The sequence below is a fragment of the Lepidochelys kempii genome, chromosome 12 (genome assembly GCF_965140265.1).
Source record: "Lepidochelys kempii isolate rLepKem1 chromosome 12, rLepKem1.hap2, whole genome shotgun sequence".
Lineage (NCBI taxonomy): Eukaryota > Metazoa > Chordata > Testudines > Cheloniidae > Lepidochelys > Lepidochelys kempii.
The window spans coordinates 24,188,103-24,200,185 of NC_133267.1; positions in this window are offsets into that span (position 1 = coordinate 24,188,103).

A 12,083-nucleotide genomic window follows, 5' to 3' on the forward strand; every position below is an offset into this window, starting at 1 on the left:
ACTAGAGAGAAGATTGTGAGATTACATGGTAGAAACCCATTATGAGTTTGTAAAGGGCTCGATTCTGCCTCCCTAACTCAAATTGAGTAGTACCTTACTAGGCTTACTCTGGGGTTGACAGGTCTGATTGCATGGCGAGATATTACCCAATGTGAGCAAAGGGGGCAAATCAGGCTGGGTGTGACAGAATGATGAGTTTCCATGCAGTATATTAGTGCACTTTAACATTGAAAGGGCCACTGATCATTTTGACTTTATGAAAGAGAAATATATTGAAGCATCAGAAAAAGAAGTTATTTGACTCTCTCTTATTCCGGAACATACTCCTCTTCTGAAATTGTCAGAGCAAGATAAACTCCCCATGCCACAGGCTGATGCCCCAAAACTGGCAACCATACTAGTAGAGAAGCTTGTGTTTACTTTTTGACTCCCTAGGACACAGGTTCTGGGCTCACAATAAATCAGATTCTCACTGTGTTTTGATACTATGTTATGCCTGCACAGCCAGCATCCACATAGGGTATGTCTACACAGAAGCTGGGACCATGCATCCCAGCACAGGTGGACACACACGTGTAAGCTCAGCTCAAGCTAGTCCTCTAAAAATAGCAGTGTAGCTGAGGTTGCACTGGTGGCAACTTGCTGTCTGAGACAAACCCACCCAGACCCCTGTACATATACTCAGGGAGCTAACCGGGGCCACCGCCCGGGCTGTCCCTGGCTACACTGCTACTTTGAGCATGCTGGCTTGAGCAGAGCTAGTGCATGTCTGTCTACTTGTCCCAGGAACCACACTCCCAGCTGCACGATAGAAATACCCACAGTGGAGAGTCAAAATGCAAACACAAGTTGCTATTTTAGAGTAATCACACTAATAAACCTGTGTGTTTTCTCTCTCTCATTTTCAGAATGAATAAGCTGTTAGGATTAAAATACATAGATATCATCTCTCTCCGCTTTCTAAGGATTGATCTAATAAATCTTTGTTCCCAAAAATAGCCTTTACTCATGTGATTACTCACATGAGTAAGGCTTGGAAAGGTTGGGCCCTAAGAGATCTAAGAATCTATTTTACCCCACGCAAGTGAAAAAAACCCACCCAAAATAATAAAACAAACTAGGGACTATCACAGAACAAGGTCAGTCTCAATCTGAAAGGTTGCCCTACTTTGTTCAAAAATCAAGCTAAAATCAGGCTTCAGTCCTGAGCTTTTGCTTTTCCTTTTCAACATTGTTAAAGGCATTCATTCCTTTGTCATATGGATAGTTGTTCACAAAGGACTATACTGATACCACCTTGCTCATCTAGTCCAGATGGTCAAAAGTGATGAAAACCAAAGGTATTCCAGGAAGTGACCTTGGAGTTGAGGACAGAACATAAGTATGATTCTGAAAGCATCACTGCTTTAGCACTAAGGAAAACAATGCACTTAGACAGCATTTGGTTTTTAGAAGGACAAGAGCACATTCTTTCCCAGTTGACAAAACACCTGCTACAGATTTCCTCAATCCCTAATATAACCCCCCCCAAAAGAGCTAGTTTGCACTGCATATGTCTATAGCTATGATTTTTGCCTTTCTATTCTTCATATTTTACTACATATAATGCTGCTAGATGGTGATGACTGATTAGAACTGAAAACTGTGAGGACACAAACACCACATTTAGACTGTGAGGGTCTTTAAGGTTAAGAGCCGTACAGCTGAATGTCCATGGCCACGCTGTATGGCTTTATTCCAGGCACCTAAGAGCTCTACAGGATTATTACTGATCTGGTTCATCCAGGTTAATCATGGATGCTGTGTGGCTATCACCAGGCAATGTCCCCTCCTAACCTTAAGTCTGATCTTCAGTGATCGAAGGGTGAGGACTTTATCTCCAAGGCAGACTATAGGACCAAGAAGTGCTAGTTGGCAGTGACCAATGAAAACTGCAATCTTCTCAAGGCCAGTTCTCTCCATTACCGATAAAAATAAAACTCTCTTATGCCCACTAGTCACCACAGGCAATGCATATGGAATACCTCCAGCCTCCTGATGTCTTGTTTAAGTACCATCCAAGGGATGCTGGGGGGTAATAGTGGATCACAAGCTAAATATGAGTCAACAGTGTAACACTGTTGCAAAAAAATCAAACATCATTCTGGGATGTATTAGCAGGAGTATTGTAAGCAAGACACGAGAAGTAATTCTTCCACTCTACTCCGCATTGATTAGGCCTCAACTGGAGTATTGTGTCCATTTCTGGGTGCCACATTTCAGGAAAGATATGGACAAATTGGAGAAAGTCCAGAGAAGAGCAACAAAAATGATTTAAGGTCTAGAAAACATGACCTATGAGGGAAGATTGAAAAAATTGAGTTTGTTTAGTCTGGAGAAGAGAAGACTGAGAGGGGACATGATAACAGTTTTCAAGTACATAAAAGGTTGTTACAAGGAGAAGGGAGAAAAATTGTTCTTCTTAACCTTTGAGGATAGGACAAGAAGCAATGGGCTTAAATTGAATCAAGGGCGGTTTAGGTTGGACATTAGGAAAAACTTCCTAACTGTCAGAGTGGTTAAGTACAGGAATAAACTGCCGAGGGAGGTTGTGGAATCTCCATCACTGGGGATTTTTAAGAGCAGGTTGGAAAAACACCTGTCAGGGATCGTCTAGATAATACTTAGTCCTACCTTGAGCACAGGGGACTGGACTAGATGACCTCTTGAGGTCCCTTCCAGGTCTATGATACTATGTTTCAGATCCATATGAGAGGATCGGAAATACATGTGTTTGATAAATCCATACCTTTTTATGTAATTTCACCTTCTTTTGGGCTCCATACCCTAGAGAGGTCCTTCATGGCTGAGGCTGCTAAACTGATTCTCCTTAGGCTGTCTGTGCCCATTTGATGACACTTCACTGCCTAGATGGATGATTTCATCCACTACTTCCAAGGCTTGTCCAACAGCACAAATGTCTTGTTGCGCAACTTTTGTTTTTTGGATTTTTGTTTTTACCCAAGAAACCTTTAGCCCTGGGGCAGGTGCCATGTGCTGGAAGCTCTCTAATATGTCTTTAAAGCCATTTGAATCCTGTCTGAAGAAAATGACATCATCCACGTAATCCAGGTTGGTAAAAGAAGTCAAAACCACAGTTATACCAATATTTACAAAGTTATGTTTGAGGAGCCAATCCATAGTGTGGCATAACAGGGCTGGGGCCAAGACATACCCTTGCTTCACCCCAGATCTAGTCTAAAACCTATAGGACCTATGGATCCCCCATTGCACCTGTGTCCCTGAGTCATTATGTAGACCTTGAATTAACCTCAAGAGGATGACAGGAACTGCAGTTCCTTGTAGCGTCTCCCACAGGGCACCTTTTGATTCTGTTGCTAGAGCTGTCTTTAGATCTACATATGGTGCTGTCAAAGGACAACTGAATTTGCAATGGATCGTAGATAAAAGGCAAAGATCCAGTGTAGCTTCCATTGTAGATCACCCAGCAGTGAAGCCCAAATGCTCTGGGTGACAGTGTTTCATAAGGAGAGACTGGAGCTGGGTGAGTAGGGTACATGTAAAAGCTTTTCCTGGAACAGAAGGAGTTATTGGCCTGTAGGTGTTGCACTTAGTGTGTTGGCCTTTCCCCTTATAATGGGATGATGGTCCCTTACTTCAACTCCGTTGGTACCTTCCAAGTAGTCCAAGTCTGGACAAAAAGTTGGTGTAATGCTATGAGCAGTTTGGGCATTATGCCGTTGGCTCCAGCAGCACTCCCAGTTTCTTTATGGCAGAGCAAACCTCTTCCAAAGTAGGTACATACACACAGGTTTCAGGGTCAGGGATTGCATCTACTAGTAACGCATTCCAATTTGGGCATGGAATCACATCCACATCTAGGAAAGGTTAGGGAAAAATACTAAAGGCCACGTATATTTTTCCTCTTTAAAATTCGTTGACATGATTGCCTTTCTTGTAGAGGCAGGCCAAACTGAAATTGTACATCTGAACTCCCCTCAACTTCTGGGTGCTTGGATACATGGCACCCTGACTGAAACTACACCTGGTTTTGCAAAACAAAAATTAAATCAACAAATTTTTGCAACAGCAAACACACAAAATTTTTCCCATTACTATTTGAAATAGAGATGGATCATAATCGGAACCATTTCTCTTTTTGTTGTACATGCACGCACATACCCTACCTCGACAGGGGGATTCAGATAAATGGGTCCTAAATCTTTGGATTTGCAAAACCAAAACCCAATGAACAAGACTTTGCAAAACAAGAAGTAAATCTACCCTTGATTCTTCTCATCACAGTATTTTACATAAGGGAAGGGTATTGGTGCAAAATAAGAAACCAAAAGTCACCAAACTTTTCTATAACATGTAGTGATAGAGTAGGTCATTCCCATTCCTTACAATAGATATTCACGTATATGGAGTAAGTAAAAACCCAATTAGCCACAATACTTGTATTTATTTTGTTTATTGAAAACATGGGAAGCACACAAAGATAGTAGAATAAAACAAGGAATATTTGCTCCTTTTACAGATTCAGTCCCTCCCTCTGTAAGCCATCTACATTATTCACATTCTATGCAAAATAGAAGTTGGACTAGTAATGCTCACATAAGAGGGAAAAGAAAGAAGGGGTCAATTAAAAAGGGGGAGAGGTGATGGAGTGGTGGTTTGCTGATAGGATATTGCTCAATGGAGCATGCATTCCACAAAACAAACAGTTGTATGAAATAGTATGTAGGGGCACAGCCGGGTCTCCACTATGGAAGGTGTTAATTCCAGCGTCCCTTTCTCTTCCCCTGAACATCTGCACAAAGAGGAAAAAGGGCTGAAGTTAGGAGTATACCTGGGGAAGGGTGAGAGTGTATCTGGTTCAGCCAAGGCAGAGGAAGTTTTATTGTGACTCTCTTTGCTCGTGTTGCCTTGTTTGATGAGCAGCTTTACTGCCTAACTTGTATTTTCTTTCTGCTCAGTCATCCTACCAGCTTACAATGAGTTTCAAATATTCATAAAATCAAGGAAAGGATTCCAAATGTCAAGCTATCTATCCATGTTCCCTCGTACCTAAGAGAACTTGTCTCTGCATGGCAGCAGAGTTGTGACCCATTTCTTTAATGATAGAGTGATCCTTCCAGTAGCAGATCACATTTTTTGACTAACATTATGCATATTTTTATCCAATTTATCTCTCCTTGTGCTAAGGTAGTATGCCACAAGTCCTTTAAAACAACTAACAAACAAATATATGTTGAGTCATCTCAGGGGCCTAATGGTATTGCTCTATATACTTCAGTGCAGAGCATCTGGATTCACTTCCCTGTCCAAACACACAAAGATAGCAAGGCTCATACAAGTGGTTTTCCGAAAGCTTTAGCATGACTAGACTTTCCAAAAAGAACAAAGTAGGATAACTCAGAATAGTCATATGATTCCTCAATAGGTCTGTCTCCAGTGGTCAGGAAATGGGGCCTAGTCTATAACTGAGGCTGCTAGGGACTAGGCCAGTGGTTCCCAAACTTGTTCCGCCGCTTGTGCAGGGAAAGCCCCTGGCGGGCCGGGCCGGTTTGTTTACCTGCTGCGTCTGCAGGTTCGGCCGATCGCGGCTCCCAGAGGCCACGGTTCACTGCTTCAGGCCAATGGGAGCTGCTGGAAGTGGCGTGGGCCGAGGGACGTACTGGCTGTCACTTCCAGGAGCTCCCATTGGCCTGGAGCAGTGAACCGCGGCCACTGGGAGCTGCGATTGGCCGAACCTGCAGACGCAGCAGGTAAAAAAACCGGCTCGGCATGCCAGGGGCTTTCCCTGCACAAGTGGCGGAACAAGTTTGGGAACCACTGGACTAGGCTAATACAAATAATAATAGTTTGCAAATATCCAGTGGAGGCCTGGAGAATAGATTTGGTGTAACTTGCAACAAGACAATCTTTTAAAGAGGCATTCTCTCATAAAACTAGATTCAACTTTCAAAGAGTCTTTTATTAGAAAGAATTTTTGAAATAACCAGATCTGGATTGGCATTCTTTTACTATGGACAATACAGCTGTAGGGAGGAAACATCAATATTTATGCAAAAATTGTTTTATTAATAAGAATATTATAATTTATTCTTATAACGTTAGGTCATTACAAGCTTGCCGCCACCTTTACTGAATTTAAGAGATACTCTATTTTATACCCACAATGCCTGGAGAATATAACAACATATGGTTATGGTTTTGGTTGGTTATTTTATTAACTGAGATGTGCAAGCTAATTACAAAAATTCCATGTTTCTGCTTTCTGTCACTCAGGGACAAGTCTCATGTCAAAGGAGAAAACACCCAAGTGTGTTTATACAGACTCTAAAATTAAGCTTTTATAACTTCTATCTTGATTGAACTTTTTATACTATTTTCTTTTATGCTATGTTTTGAAAATGTATATAAGCATTGATCATCATGTCTTGTATAAAATATTTAATAGAAGTCTTTAGTTGCAAGTTGTAAACATACTGCAAATGGCAGATCATAAATCCAAGGACCATTCTGGTCAAAAGGCAAACAAATCACAAGGAGGTTTTATCAAAGAACAGGACACATATTTTATATAAGATACCCCGCTGGTATTGATATGATCTTACCTAGTGGGTGGGGGACTTTGTCAGATATTTATACTCTAGAAAGAGTCCTGATGTTAAAAGGACATACTGTTTAGGAGCAAAGAAGAATTTAGGGATGTGTTATCAGAGTTATAAAACTAAGTACTAAACATAGGCTTTTCTCCTCCCCGCCGCCTCCTTTCATAGAGAAAAACCTCAGTTATACGCCTACAAATTTCTTATTGAAAGTATTATCCTCTACAAGTACTCTAAAGCCTTCACACGTCAAGAAAAACGCGGAGGGCTGGAAAATGTTTTATAGAAGATGTTGATTACTTCTATCTAACTCATGTTTCCTCTTTATTCCTTAAATGCTTGAAGATGGTACCAGCTTCTCATGAGATGTATATTTGGAACTATATTATCAAAATGCAAAGCTGCTAATGTAAGAACTTCCTATTATCATTGCTATGTAAATGATAAAATGCTTCGTGTATCAACATGGAATCCAATGACCTTGTTAAACTGGTTACTAATATAAGAAGCCATCTGAGTATACAAATATTACTATTAATTGGGGGATTAATTAGTTATCTGGCAACGCTCAAGAAACTTCCTTATCCAACTCAGAAAGACAAGAGCCACCTCTCCAAAGATTAAGAAGAAGAGACATTACCTTCTCTAATTGTTATTTAAATTTAGACACGCTTTAAGAAATAAGTTTAAAAAGTCTATTTTGAGAACTGAAAATCTTTTTCTGTAAAAAGTAAATGTGTTTGGACTCATTTGAAACAGAATTTCAACTCTTATAACACCTGATGAAATAAGAGGGATATCTCAGAATATTAACTGAATAAAAGAAAAGCTTAAAACTCTAATTTTTAAAGATGTTCTGAGAATTTCCCCATACAAAGCTGCAGGCAATATAATCATCAAATTGAACAAAATTTAAAACCCTACTGTATACGTAGAAGCCGATAATCTATTCATGACTTGGAACTACTCACAAGACAAACCCACAAAGGTGCTAAGCCAACGAAAGGATGACAACAGCTAATTTTGAATCCAGCCAAGCCTGAAGAAATGTGTTTCTTCCTTCCATGATGATATGGAAGAGGCGATTATAAATTCCTCCGAATTGTCACTTGAGCAGAGTTTCTTCTCCCCAGCTCCAAGATACGTGCTGCCACACCCAATCTTTTTAAAGCAGGTTTATTTTCTGAATAGAAGCAAGTAAACAAACAGCTGACTTGGGCTCGTGGGGCTCGGGTTCTGGCTGAAGAACTGCTATCTAGACATTCGGGCTTGGGCTGGAGCCTGAGCTCTGGGACCCTGAGAAGGTGGAGGGTATCCGAGTTCGGCCACCAGCCTGAGCCCAACCGTCTACATAGCAATTTTTAGTCCTGCAGTCTGAGCCTGAGTCAGCTGACCTGGACCAGCCGTGGCCATGCTGCAGATCTTTTATCCCTCTGAAGATGTACCCTCAGAGGCCTCTGGCAGCTTTCCAGTTCTTGTCAGTGCTACCCCTGCTCTGGGACAGCAGTCTCAGGGCTGTCTCCCAGAGCCCTTGGCCCCTTGCTCCAGGGGACCTAACACCAGAGTTATCTCCACTCCACTGTGGCTTTCCCTCCCCAGACACAGTCTGTCCCAATCAAACACCATTTTCCTGCCCACCAGCAGCCCTTTCTAGGCCAAGGTGTAGTCCAGGCCCCTTTACTTGGCTGGATTGGACTCCCCTGATCTGATCCAGGGGCACTGGGAACAGCTACTCTGTGACAGGTACTCTAAGACAGAAATCACTACTAATTTGGGGAAGAAGATACCTTGGTCCCCATCAAGCCTCAAAGATACAATCTCTGGTGAAAGCTCTCCATAGAGGGACTTACAGAAGAGACTGTATCTGAAATAACCGTTCTTTATTGTTTGTGTTCTGATTATTTTTGTTAACAATAAAATAGGCACAGTTAACAATAGTGATTAATTTTGCTTATTTTTAATTATGGTGTTCCCTAAGGCATGGCATAAAACCCCATAAGGCCAAAGCAGCAGGGTCCCTTACCAGGTGTGGCAGATCTAGCTGCCTTTCTATCTAGGTTTAATGTAACAGTGTGGCACCCACCTTTCGCAAGCACCCTTTCTGGCTGGGTGTGTCTGCAGTCTTTAAATAATTCGAGCCCTGGTACCGGGCCACATCCCCAGGGCTTCCTCCCTGGAGGCAATGGTTTTGCCCTCTAGGTCTAGTCTGGTCCCAGCTCTCTAGCTGGGCCACTAAGTAGTTCAGTTCCTCTTCTGGGGGTTTATCACTGTCTGACTGTAGGTCAGCTCCACAGTGACCTACGGGGGTGGAGGGGAACCCCAGGCCCACCCACTACTCTGGGTCCCAGCCTAGGGACCCTAAGAATAGCAGCCAGGTGCCACCATGTCCCTTTAACTACACTGCTTTCAGTTCCCTGGGCCACTTCTCCATGGCCCCAGCCTTTGCCAAAGCTTTACCCTTACCTCAAGGCTCATCTAACTTCAGGCTCAGCAGCCAGCCAGGAGCTCTTTCTTGCTCTCTGATCCCTGCCACCACTGAGCTGTCCATAGTGCTGCAATTCCCTTTAGCCAGGCAGGAGCTCCGCTGTACTCCTCTCGCTCCAGCAAGGAAGTGACCGTCTTGTAACTCTTTTTATATGGTCCTCCTGGGCCCTGATTGGCTGCTCCCTGCAGCCTCTCTCGCTAGCTTCTTCCCCTGCAGCAATGCTAGGCCTCATTGGAGGACTCCTCTACTGCGCTTTTCCTGTGAGGGGTGTGGCAGGATACTGAGGCCTCCAGCCAGGGACCTCTGGGCCTGGACAACCCTGTGACACTGAATTAGAAGCTTCTGCAGCCTTCCATCTATAAGACAGAAAGTTTCTTGTTTGCCTATTGGCTATGATCTGTTCAATAACTAGTGTCTTCTCTCTAGGGGACTATATTCTGCCTCTTCAGAATGATGAACTTGATGATCTTATAGTCCTTTTCCAATTCTCTCATCTAAGATTTCTATGATTAATCCAGACACTACACTTATAGAAGCATTTTTCCAGAGCCAAAATCCATAGAGATGCTCAGCATTTCTCACTTTTGCCTAACTCCCCAAGGATTTTCTCTTTCACTGTGAGTGATAATACTCCTGGTACTCATGTTCCTAATATTTCATATTTCAAAATCCAGGTACTTTTCCTTCTTTCATGGATTCTACCCATTCATCTATCGAGCTAATCTGCCATGTTCTCCTTCATTTGCAGTTTACTGTACATGTATTTTTGAGAGAATATTCTTTGGAGGACTGTTTGTTTACTCAGCTGTGGGTACCAAAAAAAAAAAAATAATAAAAAAATCAGGAAGGTTACTTGGGATATTGAGACTGGTAGAAGAAGATATTTGACTCCAATTCAAGCATCACTGTGATTCCAGATGGTTGTTCAAACAATAGCATTCAAATACAGTTTTATTAATCACCTTCCATGCGTCTATTTCAGACGGATAGCTAAATAAAGTGGGCTTGCAATGAATAGGCTATTGCTTCCCAGAGTATTCACAGGGCACAGTTCCAAATACATTAGCATCCTGTTTTGTTTTGTCTTGATTTTGAGCAAAGAATAAGGCTTTGTCAGACCATTAAAGACCTGGGAGATAAACTGGCCTTGGTTTGCTCTTGACTTCTGCATACAGGTCTTTAATATTTTGTTTTATTGTGGGTATACCACAAGGAGTACATTTTCACAGGTTCTACCTTTGTGCCTTTAATGGATTTAAGAGAGAGAAAAAACTGGATTTCAGCTTTTTCAGATGCCTAAGGATTTACCTTCAGAGAACTCTTGATCTCAGGAAACCGAGCAAGTTTCACGTATTAATTTCTTTCATAAACCTCAACTGCCTCTGCTGCTTCTGTAGTAGGTTAGTTTTGAAATATCCCCTTCCAAAGCTGGGATACACATTACCAGTATTGGGTTTTATTAAGTTCTTGTGGTAGCTATCTCCAAGGCTGCTTTCTCATATATGCCTTAGCAAGAGACTTTAAAAAGGGCAGAGGCTTTGCAGATAAGATTTGGATTGCAACCTTTCCACTAGCAATGTAATAGGAGCAACAGGGAATTAAATAAAATTATCTCTTTTCTAGATGTCTGCTTAAAAGGAAATTCAGGATTTTATGGATGCCCCTGAGACAAACTATTACAATTCATTCCTCACAGTTCATATTTGAGTATTGTCTGTATGAGCACCTCAAATAGTACAGAATCATTCATAAAGAATAGGCAAGAGAGACTGTGTCCCATCAATATTTCAGGCTTAGTTATCAAATCAAGAGAAATTCATGAGTTCTTGCTCCAGCCCTATGTTTGCCAGTTTGATATTATTGTTTGACAGTTGAGGCCTTTTCTCTGCATTCTCGTGAATGCTTTAATAATTTATTACATTTCCACTTGATGGTTATTTTAATATTTATTGATTTTTACTCTGATACACTAACCATTTCTTCTTTACTCTTTCAGCAGTAGAAATTCACACTCATTTGCTATTTGTGGGGTGTTGACATAGCTGAAGAAACAGTAATGATGACTGATAGAAGGCACCATATGTTCTGTTCATTTTTCTCTGTGCTGTTTTCTGAGAAATGAATAAAGATACACTATAAAATGAACCTCCACGTCATTCACAGAAAAACAGACTTTGGCTTCATGGAAACCACAAGAGGGGAACCCATAATTTACAGATGCATTCAGCACAATAGATATTATTATTATGGAAAAGGTTAGCCTGCAAAGCCTTAGAAAAAATAACTCTACATGTTTCCAATTGAAATGTTTTAAGGATTTCAAAGCACCTTCACAATTAATTTCCTGCAAATATTTCTTCTTTTTTTTTAATAACTAGAAGGAACTTTTATTTCTCCACAACAAAAAATTAAAGTTTAAAAATATATACATTTTATTTGCCTTATAAATGAACCAGTTAATAATTTCAACTAGTTTCAGTGAAAATAGGATTAAAATAAGATTCTAGGTGACAATTTGTGATATGAAACAGCCAAGAATCCTCAACCCATTTTCACACATTACAGTGTGTATACTAATATTATTATATACTACTGTATTTATAGATACAGAGCGAGCAAGAGCACACATTATAATGTATTATCAAATTCTGAAGCATACAAAAGATCACTGAAAAAGTAAACAATAAATATTGCAATCGTTTCAAAACGTTTCCTCCTCATACTTACAAAGACTGTGCTCATTTTATAGAAAGAGCTGGATAAAACTTTGTGTTGTTCTTCTTATAGCTGCCTATCAACCATTTTTTCCCTTGCTAAGTAAAACAGTCTAACCAGTTTTGATTATTTTTGCTATTTCTTTTGTTCTGTCATCTCAGAAAAATGTTTTGTGTTCTTGCGTTGCTTCCACTAGCTTTGCAGTAGCAATTAACCAAAAACAGTGGTCCCAGAGCCAGGCACATGTCTGCTAACAACATTAAGCA